Genomic DNA, 20,388 nt, shown 5'->3' on the forward strand with positions numbered 1-20,388 from the left:
TTACATTTGTGATACGTAAAATCATATCCACAAAAATACAGGGTGATGTGTACAACACAAAACTGTTTTTACACATTTGCAGATTACTTCCTGTGAATTTGTGGGTCATGTTACATTTGTAAGTTCCTTTTTACACATTTGTGGAATTTTGTCCAATGTGTACTGCGGAGATCTGTAAATAAACATATACACAAATATCTCACGATTTGCAAATACACACAATTAAATCTGTACAAATATCTTTTTATTTCACATACAAATTGTGATTTACGCATTTGTGGATCCATTTCTACACACAAAACTGTTTTTACACATTTGCAAATTACTTCCTGTGAATTTGTGGGTCACATTACATTTGTAAGTTCCTTTTACACATTTGTGGAATTTTGTCCAATGTGTACTGCAGAGATCTGTAAATAAACATATACACAAATATCTCACAACCTAAAACATGTATTTTTACATTTGTGTTGTGTAAAATCATATTCACAAAAATAATGTGTGATTTGTAAATACACACAATTTAATCTGTACAAATATCTTTTTATTTCACATACAAAGTGTGATTTACGCTTTTGTGGATCCATTTCTACACACAAAACTGTTTTTACGCATTTGTGGATTGCCTCCATGTCACGTGACATTTGCAACTCCTTTTTACACATTTGTGGATTTTTGCCCACTCTGTCCCGCTGCGATCTGCAAAAAGACATTTGTAAGGCGTACGTGTGAGAGCAGTTATTTAGCCACACCAGCAGGTGGCGGTAGCAACATTTTCTCCCATGAATTGAGAGGATATCGACGACTGCACAGTCTATGCCACTGCAAGGAGATATCAATCATCGACTGTGGGTTGTTTTCAACCAGTAGGTGATGGTGATAAAATGGAGAATCTTCAACCCAACGCTCGTGATCCAGGAGCGGGTTCATCCTCGTCATCTCCAGGTAAATCTGCGATGCCTACAGTTTGCTAACGCTGGGTAACGTAAGCTCGCGTGAAATCATTTTGTTAAATCGAGATATTTTATGTTTCACAATAATTGGTAGTTCACACTACAACTGTAAATAACTAGACATTAGGCTTTATGCACAGCTTCACTACTTCCTGAACTTCAGCCAGCCCTTTGTTTCTTGTCTGCCATTATTGGACAAACTGATTAATCCAGGTGTGCCTGGTTATTGTTACTGAGGCCAGGCACACCTGGATTAATCAGTTTGTCCAATAATGGCAGACAGGAAACAAAGGGCTGGCTGAAGTTCAGGAAGTAGTGAAGCTGCCAGACTCATCCAGCCTGTAAACTATGTCTGCATAATCAACAATTGTTCTTTCCAGTTGAGAAGTTATTATTTTTCTGACTAGTTGTAAAAACAGTTATCGCTGTCAACTGAGCATTATACATTCTGTTTTCATGGTGATAGGATCAGTGGGCCAGGACAGTTGTCCTGATCACTGCAAAATGATCATTCACCTAATAACTCTAAACAATTATGTCTGGTGTGTTTCTGTTAGATGACTATGGCAATGATGTGACAATGATTTTCTCAAAAATTTTACTAAGCCTTCCCTTTTTTTTTTAGCAGCACCCTGGCCTCATCTCCTGTCCAAGCTGTTACTGGACTTCGATTCTGACACTTTCTAGGCTACCTCGGCTGACCCACTGGACTCCATTCCATCTAAACTTTTTTGTAGGCCTTACAAGTGTATTTAGGTAACTATCGATACTATACTGTATTGCTTTACGTTCATATTTAAATAAATGAGCTGAAAATGTTTGTAGTATTCTATTCAATTTTATTTATATAGCTCCAAATCACAACAACACTTATCTCACAGCACTTTTCATCAAGAGCAGGTCTAGACCGTACTCTCTGATGTTATTTACAGAAACCCAACAATGCAAGCACTAGGCTACAGAGGCAAGGTTCCTTTTAAGAGGCAGAAACCTTGAGCAGAACCATGGCTCAGGGTGGGCGGCCATCTGCCTCAACCGGTTGGGGGCGAGAGAAAAAGAGAGAGCCAGAGGGAGGGAGGGAGGAGCAGCCTACAAAATATACACACAGAGGTACAGACAGTAGCGGCAATGTTGCCATAGACAGAGCGAATAATGGTACAGATATTCATAGCAATGTTTATGATAATAGTTGCAATGATAATAGTAATAGGACTAGTAACAATAATCGTAACAGAGGGTGTCGCACAGGAACATGGGGGCAGCAGGTGACTCGCAACCACAGATCCAGACTCCACAGCTCCAGAGCCAGAAACACCTGCAGAAAGTGATAGGAGGGAGAGGAGAGGGACGAGAGAGCAGTCTTCTATAGTCTACATTTTCATGATTTAATACATGAAGTTGTGTGGACTACACAAAATGTTGAACCTTCCTGTCAGTTATATAATGCTTTGTAAAAGTACATTATTACCAGACATTCTTTATTCGATAAATCCCACTCAGGGATATTGGATTTCAATAAGTTGTAACATACTGTGATGTAAAATGACTGAAGCTGCTCTATACAGTATATTTATAGATTCCACCCTCTCCCACCACATTGAAGGTAGAATACAATCAATTCAAATAGTGTTAAAACACCAGTTCCTCCCTCTCCCCATCTTTGTCCATACTAAAAAAGAAGAGATGAAACATTGTGAATAATATGGACAACTAACAGAGCAAAGTATGCAGTATATTTATTCTCCTTCATAAGTTGCCTTGCATTTTGTCTTTTTGTGGGTTACTCAAATGGTGAGTGGTTTACATAATCATACAACTCTACAACCCACTAGTGCCAGCAAACAATTAACAGCCCCAGGCTGAAGGACTGTGGCACAGCTTCATGTCTAAACATGGACATAACAATGAATCTCTATTTTGTAAAAAGGTTACGAAGACTCCTTAACAATTATATAGTATTTGTGCATTCAATATTTTCATATTTTTGAAAAAAAAAAAAAATGCAATTTCACATAGCAACATCTACAATTGAAATTGCCTCAGGGTGCTTTATATAGCCCAGACCATGAACCGCCTACATTAGAGTAACCACTACATGTACAGTGCTGAGCTAAAGTTATTTTGTATCCACATAGCATTAGTATACAGGTGCTGGTCATATAATTAGAATATCATTAAAAGGTTGATTTATTTCAGTAATTTCATTCAAAAAGTGACACCTGTACACATGTATACATTCATTAAGCACAGACTGATATATTTCAAGTGTTCATTTCATTTAATTGTGATGATTACAACTGACAACTAATGAAAATCCCAAATTCAGTATCTCCGAAAATTTGAATATTACTTAAGACCAATACAAAAAAAGGATTTTTAGAAATGTTGGCCAACTGAAAAGTATGAACATTAAAAGTATGAGCATGTACAGCACTCAGTACTTAGTTGGTGCTCCTTTTGCCTGAATTACTGCAGCAATGCGGCGTGGCATGGAGTCGATCAGTCTGTGGCACTGCTCAGGTGTTATGAGAGCCCAGGTTGCTCTGATAGTGGCCTTCAGCTCTTCTGCATTGTTGGGTCTGGCGTATCGCTTCTTCCTCTTCACAATACCCCACAGATTTTCTATAGGGTTAAGGTCAGGCAAGTTTGCAGGCTTAAGAACAGGGATACCATGGTCCTTAAACCAGGTACTGGTAGCGTTGGCACTGTGTGCAGGTGCCAAGTCCTGTTGGAAGATGAAATCTGCATCTCCATAAAGTTGAAGCATGAAGTGCTCTAAAGCTTCCTGGTAGACGGCTGCGTTGACCGTGGACCTCAGAAAACACAGTGGACCAACACCAGCAGATGACATGGCACCCCAAACCATCACTGACTGTGGAAACTTTACACTGGACTTCAAGCAACGTGGATTCTGTGCCTCTCCTCTCTTCCTCCAGACTCTGGGACCTTGATTTCCAAAGGAAATGCAAAATTTACTTTCATCAGATAACATAACTTCAGACCACTCAGCAGCAGTCCAGTCCTTTTTGTCTTTAGCCCAGGCGAGAGGCTTCTGACGCTGTGTCTTGTTCAAGAGTGGCTTGACACAAGGAATAAGACAGCTGAAGCCCATGTCTTGCATATGTCTGTGTGTGGTGGCTCTTGAAGCACTGACTCCAGCTGCAGTCCACTCTTTGTGAATCTCCCCCACATTTCTGAATGGGTTTTGTTTCACAATCCTCTCCAGGGTGCGGTTATCCCTATTGCTTGTACACTTTTTTTCTACCACATCTTTTCCTTCCCTTCGCCTCTCTATTAATGTGCTTGGACACAGAGGTCTGTGAACAGCCAGCCTCTTTAGCAATGACCTTTTGTGTCTTGCTGTCCTTGTGCAAGGTGTCAATAGTTGTCTTTTGGACAGCTGTGAAGTCATCAGTCTTCCCCATGATTGTGTAGCCTACAGAACTAGACTGAGAGACCATTTAAAGGCCTTTGCAGGTGTTTTGAGTTAATTAGCTGATTACAGTGTGGCACCTGGTGTCTTCAATATTTAACCTTTTCACAATATTCTAATTTTCTGAGATACTGATTTGGGGGTTTTCATTAGTTGTCAGTTATAATCATCAAAATTAAAAGGAATGAACACTTACTTATTATATCAGTCTGTGTGGAATGAATGTATACATTATACAAGTTTCACGTTTTGAATGGAATTACTGAAATAAATCAACTTTTTGATGATATTCTAATTATATGACCAGCACCTGTACACTAATGCTATGTGGATACAAAATGCATCTTCACTTGACCAAGACTGAACGACCATCGTTGGCATCTTCACCTGAGGCCAATAGGTTACGTTTGTTCAGTTTCCTGGGAAGTGATGAAAGGACCACATTGTAAGTGGGGGATAAGTGGTGGCGTAGACCCCTCTTCTGTTAGCTGATGGCTTCTCAACCCGGGTGTAGATGGCTTCCTTGACACCTCTTTCAAACCATCCATCTTCTCTGTCTAAAATGTGCACCTGGTGGTCCTCAAACGAGTGTCCTCTGTCCTTCAGATGTAGGTAAACTGTTGAGTCTTGACCTGAGGAGTTGGCCCTTCTGTGTTGAGCCATGCGTCTGTGAAGTGGTGGTTTAGTTTCCCCAACTGTGCGGTCTTTGGGTGGACCATCATCTGTCTTAGTGTGTTCTTGGGTTTAAAAAACACAGGGATGTTGAGTTTCTCTGATACTACAGAAATATTTCAGGCCTTTTCTTGTTTCTTTGTGCCCCACGATAGAAACCGGGAAATTGTCTACAAAAATATAAAATACGGTGGTTAAAAAAGGAATGTCACCTGATCAAAATAATGGTTTCAGAGAATGGCGAGAACAAGACATAAATCAAAAATTAGGCAAGTACAAGCCTTAGAAAGAATCACAATGGCCATACTTAAGCAAATACATGACAATGACTAGCTCCACCTACAAAACCTAAAAATGGTTTTATTCGAGAGCTATGCAAAATGACATTCCTTGCACTTTACCATAAATAGTGGGATATTTTATTTGTTGATTAAAACTCAATGGAGTAAAAGTTTCCCCACAGGTGACTCATTTGTATTAGATGTTGTAAGAAAAAAAATATGTTACATGATGGATATCTGTAAAGATTCTCAGTCATCCAGGTCATAGTTATCCAAACAAGATTAAAGTCAAGGGCAACATGATGTACATTTTTAATTTGAGCTTTTAAGTAGCTTTAGTTAACCAAAATAGATTTCTCCCAAGGGTAGCTTAGTTGTAGTTCAGCGTCTTTCAGTGTCAACTGTCAACTTGCTTTTCCAACACTGAATATAGAGTACTAATTCAGAGCTTAGAAGAAATGACTATGCGTGTATAATTATTTAAAAACATTTAATTACCTTCTTAACTCATGCTGGACCCGCTCACTGGGTGTTGGAGGAGTCCTAGTAGCCTGCCCTGTAGCCTGCTCTGTCGTCTGCTCTGTGGCCTGGCCTGTTAAATTTCTTGAAATTATATTTATCAGGGCCTTGGCGGCAGATTCAACTGTACTTTGTGGTCCATCCTTATTTCAAGAGAGAAAGACAGAAAGACAGAAATGCATTAGTATTACAATTACCATTAACATGTAATAACTATCATTCTACAACTATTAAGATTTTTAACAAGGGTTGCAATAAAATTGGGATAAAAAAAAGACAGGGTCCTATGATTGCCCCACATTGGTGAAAAGATTTGTTGTTATCATCAGTAGTTACACTGCAGTTTACAAAGTCAAGTAAAACCAAGTGTCTTCATATCACCTTCTTCATATCATTAATTTTACACTTCTCTCTGTTGTAGTATGTTTATATTACTGTTATTGTGTAGTAGTACAATACAAATATTTTGACAAATTCTACTTTATGATTATTTGATTGAGTTTTTTCTAGATAACTGTCAGATTTTATGTGGATGTTCATGTGGACGTTAAAACATCAGCATAACTAACAGCAGCAAAATAAATAAAATACTGAAGATCAAAAATAAGTAGATCTACATAATACAACGTATGTCTACATAGTATAGCGTATTGAAAAGTTAAATATAACATAATATTAAGTTATACCAAAGTCCTTTATAAACTGTCTCTGGTTATACATACACTTAAAGGTAAGAGTAAAGATAGTTGTAGTTTCCAAGGTTTTCAAAACTTGTACTTTATGGCATTTTGGATATTTATTATGTTCGTTATTTCAAAATAATCCGTGTAGGGAAACAGAGATTGCCATAGAGAGCACCGTCATGAAGTTTGACTCGAGGGCAAAGCGTTTTTGAAAAGCCGTTAACGGTTAGTTACAATTACAGTGCTAGAGCTAGACGTCCAATGGTTTCAAAATCAACCTATAGTGTACAGTGAGGTTAAATTGACACCTAAAGGTGTAACGTTATGAAATGCATTGTTTAATTTTGGTGGGCAAGACGTAACGTTATGCCTGTCCATAACCTTTTCCGAGTAACGTTAACATTACCAGCCACTTTTGCTGTCTAGACAAAAAGTACTGAGACAACAGACACGTGGGATTAACTTACTTTGGTTCCCTAGATGGAAATATTAACACAAATGCCCAGAAATAACAGTACATGATGCAATAAATCAAGATAGGCCATTCCAAGAGATACCATCAGACATTTGGCCCTGGGTGGCTAGTAACGTAACGTTAGCTTAAACAAGAAGAACGTAACATTAACGTTAATTTTAAGCTAGCAAGTCAGATCGTTAAGATTTTAGCTGAACTAAGCTGGACACTGCATCAACCCATTAACGTTACATTACATACTGTTTCCTCAACTTACAGTTATTATCATTATTTTGATTGATCACGAAAACCTGTTACTTACGGGTTTCCGCGGGTTTGCTACAGTTTGCTTTCGATTTCCTGACGCCATGGTATGCCATGCTGCTCATAGTATGACACTCATGATGCTCTTTCAGGTTCTATGTGTGTGTCATAGACTGTGTGTGCTTGCACCACCACCTGCTGGTGTGGCTAATTAACTGCTCTCACATGTACGCCTTACAAATGTCTTTTTGCAGATCGCAGCGGGACAGAGTGGACAAAAATCCACAAATGTGTAAAAAGGAGTTGCAAATGTCACGTGACCTGCAAATTGCCCGGAAGCAATCCACAAATGCGTAAAAACAGTTTTGTGTGTAGAAATGGATCCACAAAAGCGTAAATCACACTTTGTATGTGAAATAAAAAGATATTTGTACAGATTAAATTGTGTGTATTTACAAATCACACATTATTTTTGTGAATATGATTTTACACAACACAAATGTAAAAATACATGTTTTAGGTTGTGAGCTATTTGTGTATATGTTTATTTACAGATCTCTGCAGTACACATTGGACAAAATTCCACAAATGTGTAAAAAGGAACTTACAAATGTAATGTGACCCACAAATTCACAGGAAGTAATTTGCAAATGTGTAAAAACAGTTTTGTGTGTAGAAATGGATCCACAAATGCGTAAATCACAATTTGTATGTGAAATAAAAAGATATTTGTACAGATTTAATTGTGTGTATTTGCAAATCGTGAGATATTTGTGTATATGTTTATTTACAGATCTCCGCAGTACACATTGGACAAAATTCCACAAATGTGTAAAAAGGAACTTACAAATGTAACATGACCCACAAATTCACAGGAAGTAATCTGCAAATGTGTAAAAACAGTTTTGTGTTGTACACATCACCCTGTATTTTTGTGGATATGATTTTACGTATCACAAATGTAAATATACACATTTGCAGATAGTGAAATATTTGCGCATCATTGTACACATTTGTAGATTGTCTTCTGTGGGTTACAAATATTAAAGTCCAATTAATTCTTTCATACCCATTCATACTATTCATTATTTTGTGCTGTTTCCCATAACCTATCTAATTTCCTAATATTTCCATTACTCTCGATCTTATTTTCAATGTTTCTACGTTGTTTTGATATCTTTTGTGTTTTACCTAATTCTTGATTTGTTTGCGTTATTTCTGAATTGCTACTAGGTTTGACTGAGGGCTGAAAAATCAATGATAGGGAAGTCTGGTTGACTTCCTGAGTAACAATGTTGGCTGTGGCTTGAGCTTGCATTGCCAGATGCAATAGGTATATGATGATTATCACAAATGTTATTGGATTCATTTCTATTGCTTTCTTGATCTTCTCTGCTTTGCTCCACTCCCTGTGTAACTTTTTCTGAACTTTTAACATTCTGTACCTTTTCCTCTTGTGTCTCTGGTCTTACCACACTTTCTTTTGTACTGTTGGGATCAAGTTTTTCTCCTTCTCCTTCCTTACTTACTTTGGGTACCCTTGTACAGTGGTTCAAATGATACCAGGTGGTACTTCCTTCCACTTGGACTGCTGTTGGAGTAGCTGTCACCACTTTGTAAGGTCCCTCTCTCCTGGGCTCATTCCACTTTCTTCTGAATACTCTCAAATAGACTTGATCTCCTGGAACGACTGGACAAGGTGTCTCTGTCTCTTTTTCAGGCTCTTTTCTCTTTTCCTGTAAATAGATAGCTTTATGTATTTCAGTTAGTTTTTTCATATACGACCTCAGTTCCATTTGCAATTGCTCTAGAGGGGGTCCTTTGTACGGTCCTCTGCAATATGGCACAGGCATGGGTCGACCCGTAAGCATTTCATGCGGTGTTAAATGCGTGCTTCTGTTAGTTTGCATGCAATAACTCATTAGCGCAAGAGGTAGAGCATCAATCCTGTTGAGTTTAGTACTTTCACATATTTTGTTAAGTTTGGCCTTGAGGGTACCATTTACCCTTTCCACCAGCCCTTGAGATTGTGGGTGGTAAACACAGCCTAACCTCTGTTTTATTCTTAGTTGCTGTAATACTTGCTTTACAGTTTTTTGAATAAATGCTGACCCGTTATCTGAACTTATTTCTGATGGTATTCCAAGTCTAGGGATTACTTCCCTTGTTAGAAACTTAATAACTGTTCCTGCCCCCTCATCTTCTGATGGTATTGCTTCTACCCATCTGCTAAATCTGTCTATTACCACAAGCATGTATCTTTTGCCTTGTACTCGCTTTATCTATCATGTCCACATAATTCATTACTAAGTGCTTGAATGGTCCTTCTGGTATTGGTATGTGGCCTATCGGTGCGGTTGTTCCTTTCCTAACATTGTTTTTGGCACAAATTTCACATGTGGACAGAAATTCGTCTATCATTGCATGTAAGTATGGTGAACAATATCCTTGCTGCTTAATTTTCCTTACTACTTCCCCCCTTGCGCAATGGTCAAATCCATGCGCATCTGTAATAAGTATGTTTAATAGTGTAGTTGGTGCTACTATCTGTCCTTCATGTGAACGCCAAATATCTTTTTTTGCTCCTCTTTGATGCCACATTGTCTGTTCATATGGACTTGCTTGTTGTTGAATTCTAATTATATCCTCTATCTGAGGTTGTGGTTCTATTAAAATTGTTGGAGCTAATACTGCCACCTTACATCCTGATGCTTTTTTAGCTTCTAAATCAGCTGTGTTGTTACCCTAAATGATATAATTGTTTCCTTTTTTATGAGCCTGACATTTGATAACAGCTAATCGCTTTGGTAACATCATAGCAGAAATTAACTGACCTATCTGTTGAGTGTGTTGGATGGGAGTTCCATCACTCTTTTTGAAACCTCTTTGTTTCCAGACAGCCCCAAATAGATGACATACACCATGAGCATAAGCTGAATCAGTAAAAGTATTGGCTATTTGTCCTTTTGCTAATTGGCATGCAATTGTGAGAGCTTTTAATTCTGCTAATTGAGCAGAACATGGCTGTACACAATGTTGGGATATTACTGGTATAAATTCATCCTTGTCTTTCTTTATTATTGAATATCCTGTATGAGTTCCTATATAATCTCTAAAACTGGAACCATCAACAAAGTAAATTACTTCTGCTTCAGAGATCGATGTTGACTCAAGATCCGGTCGTAGCCTAGTGAATGCCAGTGAATTAGCCACACAATCATGTGGCTCACCTTCAAAATCCAGAGGAATCAATTCAGCTGGATTGATTGTATTACATCATTTAATGGTAACATCTGGCTACGTCAGTAGTGACGAGTATGCTAAAATACAGGCTTGCGTTAAAACAAATTTTCCTTGTTCTAGCAACTCTACAATTTTATGATGCGTGTAAATGATTACTGGGTACCCCATAGTCAATGTGGATGTCTTCTCATAAGCAAAATATAATGCTGCAAGGCCTTGTTGGTAACATGGTGGGTAACCTTTGCTACATTGTCCAACTTTGTGCTATAGTACGCTATGGGCTGTTTTTTCCTGCGACTACATGTCTCTTGCATCAATACAGCTGATGCATAGCCATCAGTTCTGTTTGCCACATACAGGTGAAATGGTATAGTGTAATCGGGATTACAGAGGGCAGGTGCTTGTTGTAATTCTTTTTTTATAGATTCAAACAATATCATTGCATCTGCATTCCATTTTAATTTAGTATTTACATTTTGCAATCCTGCTTGTTTCATGATCTCTCTTAGTGAGCTGTTTTTACTGCATATCCCTCTATCCAATCAGAACTGAAGCCTGTCATTCCTAGAAAGGTCATCATCTATACTACTGTTTGTGGCAATGGTGTTTTACTTATACCTTCTAAATGATTTGGAGCTATACCTTTTGTACCATATGATATCAGTCGTCCTAAGTATTCCACTTGTGGCTGGCAATACTGTAGTTTTGTTTTGGATGCTTTATATCCTCCTTGTGCTAACCTAGTAAGTACTTTAATAGAATCTTTATGACACTGTTCCAATGAGGTGGAGCAGATCATTAAATCATCTACATACTGCAGCATTACGCTGTCTCTTGTTAAGTCTTCTAAGTCAGCTTTGAGCACTTGATTAAATATATGTGGTGAGTGTTTAAATCCTTGTGGCATTCGTTTGTAAGTATACTGTTTTCCAGCATATGTGAATGCAAATAAGTATCTACTTTCCTTTGCCACAGGAACACTGAAAAATGCAGAACATAAATCAGTCATGGTAAAGTACTTGGCATTAGGTGGGACATTTGTCAGCAGCGTGTGTGGGTTTGGAACATCAGCTGGCCAATCTTCTACTATATCATTTATTGCTCGTAAATCATGTACTAGACGCCACTTAGATTTGTTTGCTTTGATTACAGGAAAAATTGGAGTATTATAATAACTGTTTGTTTCCACCAATACTCCTGCTTTTACTAGACCATCTATAGTGTCTTTTATGCCCGTTTCAGCTTCAGGCCCCAAAGGGTACTGCGATTTTCTTGGCAGACATGCACCTGGCTTAAGTCGTATTCTTATTGGACTGGTTGACTTTACCAGTCCTACATCTGTGTCATGCTGAGACCATATCTCATTTGGTACCTGACACTCCAATTCTTTAACTAGTTCAGCATCAATAGTCTCTACTAATTTGTGTGTTGTCATAATTTGCGTTTGCATTTTTTCATGAATGACTACTTCCTGTGGATTACCCAATAATGATGTCCCACACAAAATTTGTATGTAATTTTTGTCAGTAGAATGGTAAAGCAATGTATTTACTGTTGTTTCCCATTGGCACCGTTTAGCTTTTATCATCATTGGCCCCAAAATTTGTATGTAATTTTTGTCAGTAGAATGGTAAATCAATGTATTTACTGTTGTTTCCCATTGGCACCGTTTAGCTTTTATCATCATTGGCCCCAAATCTTTTGCACTTGAATTTTTACCTAAACATAATGATACATGTGGAGCGGAATCTACAATATTGAACCACTTTTTTACAAATTAATTCTCTGTTATATTCAAAGCTGCTCCCTGTTTACCTATTATGATGTATTGTGAGGTCATTTCGATTTTTTTGTTCTTTAGTTCCTGCCATTTCTTTTCTATTTCTGCATCTCTCTCAGGATCGTATATCATTGTACAGTGAAATTCTGATCTTGGCAAATGTGCTTCTGGAATCTGTGCTTTAATGAATTTTCCCCATTTATTTGTTATTTGTCTCACGTCGTTTTCTATCTGTCCTATCCAGTACACATTTGCTCTTGGCTCAGAAATCATCATTTGAGTTTCTACTCCCTGTAAATCTATGTACACTCCGTCTGGAGAACACCAAATTTGAAGTTCCATTTTACACAATGCATCTCTTCCTAATAAATTAACTGGTGTCTGATTTGATACCAGGATAGGTATGGTTGCAGTTTTGTTTTTAGTTTGTAGACAAACTGGAGAGGTCATTGGAATTAGCTGCATTTGTCCCGAGAATCCTATTGTCTTTGCAAATTTTCCAGACAAGGGGAGATGTGAGGCATAATTTAATTTACACATGTGTAAACTGCTCCTGTGTCTACTAGCATTGGTATTGTTTTTCCCTCTATTTTAACCTGCAGCATAGGTTCTTGATCAGCATTGGTTGTTAAAATTGGAAGCTGACTCTCCCCTATAGGATTCTCTGGGCATCCCTAATATCTTTGATCTGGTCCTCCCCAAGTATTTACTGGGCCTTGACCTACACCCCGGTAGGGCTGATGCCAACTCCCCCCCCTTCCACCCCCAGGTGACCATTGCCATGGATTTATTGGGCAATTCCTTTTGTTATGTCCAAGCTCTCCACATCTCCAGCACTCTCTGCCTCTTATTCTGTTTTCCATAAGTTTTGGTCTTGCTTCCCATCCCATCATCTCTGGATGTTGAGCATAAACATTGATGACAGGCACAGGGCCCTATTGTGTATTTTTAGGGATAGCTGTAACTGGATTCCGCTGCATGTTTGGTGTTGAAGCATTCACAGGAGTCACTACTGTCATTTGCTCTGATTCTTCCTTCTTTACGGTAGCTTGAATCTTTTTCTTGTTCTTTTGTATTAATTCTTCCAGCTGTAACTGTGTTAGTTTTTTCTGCAGCTCTTTCTCTAGGGTTTTTAACTTTTGTTCATTTTTTCTGTATTGTTCAACTGCATGAGTCACATGATCACAAAACTCCTTGTGTGTTTTGGAGGTTAAGCCGACCACATCTTCCAGCCTGCTCTTTACAGCTCCTGGCATGGCATCTATATAGCATTTCTGAACAATGTAGCTATTAATGAGTCTTTTTCTGGATTCCCTTCAGTCTCTTGTTTCCATTTGTTCAGTTGTTTCTGAACATATGTGATTGGGTTTTCTGTTTCCCCAAGCTGTTCCCCTTGTAATGCCTTAGGGTCCACTCTGGTTGGATACTCATTATGCATTGCCTGCCACACTGCTGGATGGTATGCATCAAAAGCAGTTCCATCTATATAATAAGAATTCACAGCTCTATCAAGATCTGATGCTTGAAGGATTTTTACCATGTCAGCTCCTACTATAACTTTTGCCAGGAGTGCTTTAATGTCTAGGGCTGGGGTGGTATGGATTTTTTCTAACCGCGGTTGAAAAGCAAGATATTCCCGCGGTATAGCGGTAAACCGCATTAAATACATTACATTGGATCAGAGAAGTCCCCCCCCCCGACAGACTTTGGCGCACACATCAGAAGTCGCTTTTGATAGACAGACTTTAAATATTGTCACCTACATCCGAAGAAAAAAAACGAGCACAATTTTAAATAGTCAAATTGTCATCAAGCAGTAATTTGGCATGAACTAATCACTGTATAGATTTCCTTATTTAAGATTATTCTCAGATACATTCGCATTGAAGATGGGTCAGACATGATTTTGACCACTTTATTAAGTTTTGTTTTGTAGAAAGCCTTTCTTTAACTTAAAATTTCGTTTTGTATAAATTGTATCTTAATTTTAATCACTGTTTCATTAACTAATTGCCTGGAATTAATAAATAAGAAGCAAATATAGCAGACATATAATCAGCAGCAGGACGTGGAAGCGCCGATGCGATCTCTTGTGCGTGAGCTCTCTCATAAATGAACCGAAACTCGCGGCTAGGCCTACTGCCTCACAGACATGAGAAATAAATAGAAATCTTAAAATGCATTTTAAACAAAATTCAAAACAAAATGATAAAATTTTAGGCTACAGTAGCCTAGTAGTCAGGTTTGCCGATGTGCGTTACTATTTATTTATTTATTTTTATCCCTGTGCCAATCGGAAACGGACTTCACTGCTGATATTCTGGGGATACAACATAGCCAATAGGCTATAGCCTACTAGGGACTACTAGCCTTTAAAATATCTTTGCTGCATTGGATCAGTCTCCTTTCTAGAACAGCCAAGAGCTTTCTAGCCTCACGGCAGCAGCGCCTTGCATCGCTCAGACCTTAAAACAGTCAGCGCCCATGGATGCGGTTTTGAAAATTTATCAAAAAGCGTTGGTGCGGACAGATGAGTTTTGTGATGCGGTTCGTGATTAAATAATAATAGCCCATCCGCGCATCTCTAATACAAATGGAATGTTATTATGTGTCATGGAACATTGCGCTCCCCAACTCGTGAAAGGTCGGATTTGCTCCATATTTTGATAAGTTTTGTTTAGAAAACCTTGAATTCATGTAGGCTAATATCATTAGACATAATCCATATCATTAGAATCAATGAATCCATGTCATTAGACACAACGTGCACACATGTGCAGGCCAATGTTTTTTTTGTTTTTATTTTTTGCGGTGACGACGGTGACAAGCTCAGACCCGCGGTTGGAGTCACGTGACCGCGGTATTGCGGTAATGCGGTAACCGTCCCAGCCCTATTAATGTCCCCCACAGATAACAGTTTGCCCATTGTTTGTTCTTCAAACACTCTTATCCACTTTCCAGCCCCCTGGTGGATGTCCGGGAGGCAAGCGACAAGCCCATCAAGGTCCTGTGTAGCCCAAGGCACATAATGTCCCTGCGTACCCTTAATCAAAATTGGGAGTTGTTGCGTCAAAGGTCTTAACCTATGCCTCTCCCTCCCTCGTATCCAATTACCATCATCACTGACAGCTCCTCTTCACTCTCCCTCTCCTCTATGTCTACTAATCTGCTTCTAATTTTGACCAATTCATCTGTATCTCATATTAATTTCTCTGTTTCTTTAACTTTCCTATTTATTTGTGCTTCTATTATTTGTGCTTCTGCTTCTATGTCCTGTTCTTCTCTTCTTACTTGTCCTAATGATTTTTCACATAATGTTTCTTTATTAAACTGTGCTTTCATTTCTTGTAACGCTGTACTTGCTTGATCATAACAATCTAATGACAGACTCTTCTCACTTTTTCTATCCTGTGTCTTTTTTGGTCTTGCCCCTAATTTTGTAAGTGTTTCTTTTTCAAACTGCACATTTCCTTCCATCTGCATTTCTCCTAAAAACTCTACAGTTCCCTTGAGCATTGGGAATTGACCTTCTGAGTGTATTTTTGGAGGTGATTTAACAAGGGTCTCTTCTCCTTTTTTTATTAATTTCTTTTTTTGTCTCTTTTAGTATTTTCCTAGTCTGTCTTATGGTTTTTAGAGAATTTTCTCCTTCTTTTTTAAACAATATCAGTACTTCTCTTTCTCTCTCTCTTTTTGCTTCTCTCTTTTTATTCTTGTTACTTTCCTTAGGTCTATAATTTTTTATCAATGTTTCCATCTCCTCGCACAGAGCTACATCAAATGTCCCATCTTTTGGCCATTTTGTTATCATATTTTTTGTTCTTTTTTGCCATTTGTTTGAGAGTTTATCTATAAGTTCTTTACTCAACGGATATTTTAATCCTAATATATCCACTGGAGTTGCTGCCATAATTATATCTTTTATAACAAACTTTTGTTGTAATATCCACTTACTCCATTGACCTTTGTTTTAAAACCATATACTGGACTCAAAGCTTTAATTCTTTTTCGTATTATTTATAATTTTTTTTTTCTTTTGCTATTTTGGATTTTTCAAACTGATTTTAATTACTTTACAGTTGTTAAATTTTTATTTCAATTTCTAATTTTTTATTGTTACTTGTCCCTGTGTTTTAAAGGTTAAACTTTAAGCACAGATATCTCTTTTGACTTCACAAATTCTCTATATGAAGTTCACTTCTCTTCTGTGACTGACTAGTTCAGAAGCTTAGCATATTTTTACCATCAGCTGCCAGCTGCTAGTTCTAAAGAAACCTCACAGCTGAGAGTTAATTTTCTATTCACATAGCAAAGGCTACCTCTACTGGTTACACATGCTACGCTATCTCAGATTTTAGTTTTCTATGTGTTATCTACGGAAATTTCCTTCCACAGTTTATGAGACAACTTTCATTTCCAATATTCATTCAACATATAAATGACAAACTTTCTTTTTTGGACAACTTTACACCATTCATCTTGTCTCTTATTTATTTATTGGGCTCATAGTACATCCACACAGTGTTCCTTTTATGGTCAACGACTAATCACACATTCCAATCCCTGACTTACATTTTTATTCAGTCATACTTTTTTCATACATATTCACTCTGCACACTCTTTGAACCACAGAGCTCTCAAAAAACACACTAAATTTTGCAATTATTATTATTATTCTTATCCTAAGTACCCTGCAGGATTTATTTGTATTTATTTACTTTTTAATCTTTTATTGCCTATTCTGTCCTCTTATTAATTTTCCACAGAGCGGTATCCGCAAAGAAAATAAATAATCTTTTCTTTGCCTATTCAGACCTCTTATTAATATTCCACAGAGCGGTATCCGCAAATAAAATAAATAATTTTTTCTTTGCCTATTCAGACCTCTTATTAATATTCCACAGAGCGGTATCCGCAAATAAAATAAATATTTTTTTCTTTGCCTATTCAGACCTCTTATTAATATTCCACAGAGCGGTATCCGCAAAGAAAATAAATAATTTTTTCTTTGCCTATTCAGACCTCTTATTAATATTCCACAGAGCGGTATCCGCAAAGAAAATAAATAATTTTTTCTTTGCCTATTCAGACCTCTTATTAATTTTCCAGAGAGCGGTATCCGCAAAGAAAATAAATATTGTTTTCTTTGCCTATTCAGATCTCTTATTAATTTTCCATATATATATATATATATATATATATATATATATATATATATATATATATATATATATTATAATATATAGTATTACTTCATAAACTTTATCTGCCCTTATTTACTGCTATTGAATCTAAACCCTTAACAACAAATAAAAACAGATCATTGCATGTAATTATTTCTTCTGGAATCAAAACCCTTTATTTATCCTTATTCTCCTTTTTGGTTTAGAAGAGCTTTTTGAGCGTTCTTACCACCACAGGCAAACTGGCAAGTAACACAAACGTTTATAAGCAAAATCTGTTTACCTCTTAATGGTGGCCACCTTGTTTGTGTTTGCCTTCCCAGCCGGCCCGCGATGTAACGACTCAGCTCTCTTCTGTCGCTGTTCGGGCGCCAATTGTTGTAGATTTTTGCCTTAATCTATGAAGAATCACTCTCAAATTGTAAGGTTTTGATTTCAGAATAATAGACTTTATTGCAACCAATAAAGCCGAGTCGGCCTGCAGAGTAACTCACTAAATCTGGGTTTCATTCACTTAAATACATTTTCACAAACAAGGTTGGGCTTATCCTTTTTTTAAACATGCATTATCTATCATCCTCAGACTCTGGTCTGACCATATTAGGAAGTAACAGAACCACCTTTGGAAGGGATATATTCTCCCAGCAGTCATGGGAGCCCCCTATGTAATGTTTACTCTGCACACCTTCAAATGTCACACATATATGGAACACACACTCCTAAAGCCTTCATGCACATACAGTAAACTATATGTTTTCACTGTTTTGTGGTACAAATTAACAATGTTTACATTGATTATACCTGATAAAATCTCCTACAACTGCAACAGCATTATGCAATACCGACCCTAGAGGACATACGAGGCAAAATGGCCCGAAAAATGCTGTTCACAATCTTGGATGAAAAGGACGGCTATTAGCAGATTAAATTAGATGATGAGTCAGCTGACCTTTTTGCTTTCAACATGCCGTGGGGCCGGTACTGGTTTCATCACATGCTCTGTGGCATGAAGTGGAGAGTGAAGTGTTCCAACGTCTGAACTCAGAGAGTTTCGGGGACATTGAAGGTGTTTTCATGGTGGCTGATGACATGATCATAGCAGCATCGACCAAAACAGAGCACGATGCCATCCTAGAGAAAGTTATGAACAGAGCAGTAAGCCTCAATGTGAAATTCAACAGAGACAAACTGCAATATATGGTAAATGAGGTGACTTACCTTGGCCACGCCATCACAGCAGAGGGAGTGAAACCCATCAAATCGAAGGTGTCTGCAATCTTGCAGTTTCCTTCTCCCACTGACAGAAAGGCCCTTCAATGGCTACTGGGTATGACACGCTACCTGTCACAGTACATACTCAATGAGGCCACACTTACAGTGCTACTTAGACTGCTGCTAAGAAAAGATATATCCTGGCAATGGCACCCGGAACCAGCTGAAGCAAGCTGCAAAAAAGCCATAACATCGGCACCTGTTCTAAGATATTTTCATATATATCATATACTGTATATTGGCGCAGGACACCTTTGGGGATGCGACCAATTTCAGTTCAAATATTTCCAAACAGGAAGAACACAATCCCTTGCCTCTCTGTCTCCTCTCTTCTGCCTTGATTATATTTATGTTTAGAATAGTAATAAAGTTTGTTTGTGTTCAAAGGTGACATGACTGTGGTATATTTTGATAAATAATTTCATCCCTGTTTCTAAAAGATTTCACTTCAAAGCTGTACCTAAATATGTGTGAAATTATTTTCAATAAGCCATGAGAATATCACTCCAATAAGTGAATTAATCATAAATCACATATTAAAGCTAATTCCTTACAGTATAAATTGTGAGCGGATACAACAAAACGTTGTATTACAATTTTAATGGTGGAGAATCTATTAAGACAAATAATCTACTTATTTGTCATTTATCTAATTTATAATGGTTATCAAACGCGACTAATTACATGTTACATTTCATTACCTAATAAGGACAGTTTAATTTAGTTCGTAGCTCACATATTTCAAGACCATAAATTCTCTTCTAAATTTAGCATACACATATCCTTACATATAATGGTGTGAGACTGAGGGCATGTTAAGTTCCCTCCTGAATGTCACATACCAAATATCCTACATATAATGGTGGTAGAATGTGTGCAAAATACCCTACAGAGGTACAGGCAGATGCCTCAAAAGTTGGTCTGGGAGCCACACTGATGCAAAAACGACAGCCAATAGCTTATGCTTCTAGGGCACTATCAGCGGCTGAAAAAAATTATGCCCAGATAGAAAAAGAACTTCTGGTTATAGTGTTTGCTTTAAAGAAATTTCAGCAATATGTTTATGGTGTCCCTATCAGAGTCCAATCGGATCATAAACTGCTAGAGGCGAAATTCTCCTAGCCCATTGGAGCAGCACCAGCACGACTTCAGAGGATGCTGCTTCAATTACAAAGGTATGACGTCCACATTGTGTACACCCCAGGTAATCAAATGCTAATCGCAGACACGCTGTCCAGAGCATGTATTCACTCTGACAGAGCAGAGAGCTTTGACTTGGTTGAAGAGAAAGTAATCTACGCCGAGAATGGAAAATCACTTTGCAGAAACATCATGAACATGATCCAACAAGCCACACAGTCAGATCCTGAACTTCAACAGATACAGCAGCTACATGCGGAAGGATGGCCTGACAAAAAAGAAAAGCTAGTTGCTCAAGCATACTGTTCAGTCAGGTCTACTCTTGAAAGATGATCGCATTATTATCCCTCGTGCACTGTAACCAGAAGTGCTGAAATTACTTTATGCTGCACATCAGGGTATACAGAGATCCCTAGCTCATCCCAGATCATGTTCTACTGGCTAGGTCTCAGTGATGCTATTCGCAGAATGATTGAATTTTGTGGTCCCTGTTAAGAGCTCTCCTGAGAAT

At 37.9% G+C, this 20,388-nt stretch overlaps 1 protein-coding gene and 1 long non-coding RNA gene across 3 annotated transcripts in view; one reads left to right on the forward strand and one right to left on the reverse strand.

Annotated features, from left to right (window-relative positions):
* LOC127640318 (uncharacterized) overlaps positions 1-20,388 on the forward strand; it is a 136,760-nt gene that overhangs the window by 37,567 nt on the left and 78,805 nt on the right. The gene's annotated exons all lie outside the window — the stretch shown is intronic.
* On the reverse strand, positions 1,786-5,960 carry LOC127640320 (uncharacterized). The gene is made up of 3 exons (XR_007970086.1): positions 5,838-5,960; positions 4,774-5,228; positions 1,786-2,268 (listed from the first exon to the last, which is right to left on the reverse strand). It is a non-coding gene; the product is annotated as an uncharacterized LOC127640320 (long non-coding RNA).

Source organism: Xyrauchen texanus, chromosome 49 (assembly GCF_025860055.1).
Source record: "Xyrauchen texanus isolate HMW12.3.18 chromosome 49, RBS_HiC_50CHRs, whole genome shotgun sequence".
Classification (NCBI taxonomy): domain Eukaryota; kingdom Metazoa; phylum Chordata; class Actinopteri; order Cypriniformes; family Catostomidae; genus Xyrauchen; species Xyrauchen texanus.